Below are 2,076 nucleotides of genomic sequence, written 5' to 3'. Positions count from 1 at the left end.
TTGTGTTTAAAAATCCAAATTATGTCCAATTTACACTTTTTTGGTGTCAAAGCGTTCGGGCTGTGAACGCGCTTTTTTTGACACTATTTTCACTAATTTTCGAGCACTTTTACTGACACTTTTTGATTTATCGATCTATTTTGAGCGATCTAGGCCACGTGGGAGCGTGCGTTCTGCTCGGGAGCGTACGGCGGACTGGGTTAGGTTAGGTTAGGTTAGGTTAGGTTAGGTTAGGTTAGGTTAGGTTAGGTTAGGTTAGGTTAGGTTAGGTTAGGTTAGGTTAGGTTAGGTTAGGTTAGGTTAGGTTAGGTTAGGTTAGGTTAGGTTAGGTTAGGTTAGGTTAGGTTAGGTTAGGTTAGGTTAGGTTAGGTTAGGTTAGGTTAGGTTAGGTTAGGTTAGGTTAGGTTAGGTTAGGTTAGGTTAGGTTAGGTTAGGTTAGGTTAGGTTAGGTTAGGTTAGGTTAGGTTAGGTTAGGTTAGGTTAGGTTAGGTTAGGTTAGGTTAGGTTAGGTTAGGTTAGGTTAGGTTAGGTTAGGTTAGGTTAGGTTAGGTTAGGTTAGGTTAGGTTAGGTTAGGTTAGGTTAGGTTAGGTTAGGTTAGGTTAGGTTAGGTTAGGTTAGGTTAGGTTAGGTTAGGTTAGGTTAGGTTAGGTTAGGTTAGGTTAGGTTAGGTTAGGTTAGGTTAGGTTAGGTTAGGTTAGGTTAGGTTAGGTTAGGTTAGGTTAGGTTAGGTTAGGTTAGGTTAGGTTAGGTTAGGTTAGGTTAGGTTAGGTTAGGTTAGGTTAGGTTAGGTTAGGTTAGGTTAGGTTAGGTTAGGTTAGGTTAGGTTAGGTTAGGTTAGGTTAGGTTAGGTTAGGTTAGGTTAGGTTAGGTTAGGTTAGGTTAGGTTAGGTTAGGTTAGGTTAGGTTAGGTTAGGTTAGGTTAGGTTAGGTTAGGTTAGGTTAGGTTAGGTTAGGTTAGGTTAGGTTAGGTTAGGTTAGGTTAGGTTAGGTTAGGTTAGGTTAGGTTAGGTTAGGTTAGGTTAGGTTAGGTTAGGTTAGGTTAGGTTAGGTTAGGTTAGGTTAGGTTAGGTTAGGTTAGGTTAGGTTAGGTTAGGTTAGGTTAGGTTAGGTTAGGTTAGGTTAGGTTAGGTTAGGTTAGGTTAGGTTAGGTTAGGTTAGGTTAGGTTAGGTTAGGTTAGGTTAGGTTAGGTTAGGTTAGGTTAGGTTAGGTTAGGTTAGGTTAGGTTAGGTTAGGTTAGGTTAGGTTAGGTTAGGTTAGGTTAGGTTAGGTTAGGTTAGGTTAGGTTAGGTTAGGTTAGGTTAGGTTAGGTTAGGTTAGGTTAGGTTAGGTTAGGTTAGGTTAGGTTAGGTTAGGTTAGGTTAGGTTAGGTTAGGTTAGGTTAGGTTAGGTTAGGTTAGGTTAGGTTAGGTTAGGTTAGGTTAGGTTAGGTTAGGTTAGGTTAGGTTAGGTTAGGTTAGGTTAGGTTAGGTTAGGTTAGGTTAGGTTAGGTTAGGTTAGGTTAGGTTAGGTTAGGTTAGGTTAGGTTAGGTTAGGTTAGGTTAGGTTAGGTTAGGTTAGGTTAGGTTAGGTTAGGTTAGGTTAGGTTAGGTTAGGTTAGGTTAGGTTAGGTTAGGTTAGGTTAGGTTAGGTTAGGTTAGGTTAGGTTAGGTTAGGTTAGGTTAGGTTAGGTTAGGTTAGGTTAGGTTAGGTTAGGTTAGGTTAGGTTAGGTTAGGTTAGGTTAGGTTAGGTTAGGTTAGGTTAGGTTAGGTTAGGTTAGGTTAGGTTAGGTTAGGTTAGGTTAGGTTAGGTTAGGTTAGGTTAGGTTAGGTTAGGTTAGGTTAGGTTAGGTTAGGTTAGGTTAGGTTAGGTTAGGTTAGGTTAGGTTAGGTTAGGTTAGGTTAGGTTAGGTTAGGTTAGGTTAGGTTAGGTTAGGTTAGGTTAGGTTAGGTTAGGTTAGGTTAGGTTAGGTTAGGTTAGGTTAGGTTAGGTTAGGTTAGGTTAGGTTAGGTTAGGTTAGGTTAGGTTAGGTTAGGTTAGGTTAGGTTAGGTTAGGTTAGGTTAGGTTAGGTTAGGTTAGGTTAGGTTAGGTTAGGT

Source organism: Battus philenor, unplaced genomic scaffold, assembly GCF_028537555.1.
Source record: "Battus philenor isolate CCGP_79_NKW_IND1 unplaced genomic scaffold, ilBatPhil1.0.hap1 SCAF_29, whole genome shotgun sequence".
NCBI classification, from domain to species: Eukaryota; Metazoa; Arthropoda; class Insecta; order Lepidoptera; family Papilionidae; genus Battus; species Battus philenor.
The sequence above is the reverse complement of the archived record's forward strand: the minus strand, read 5'-3'. Positions refer to the sequence as shown.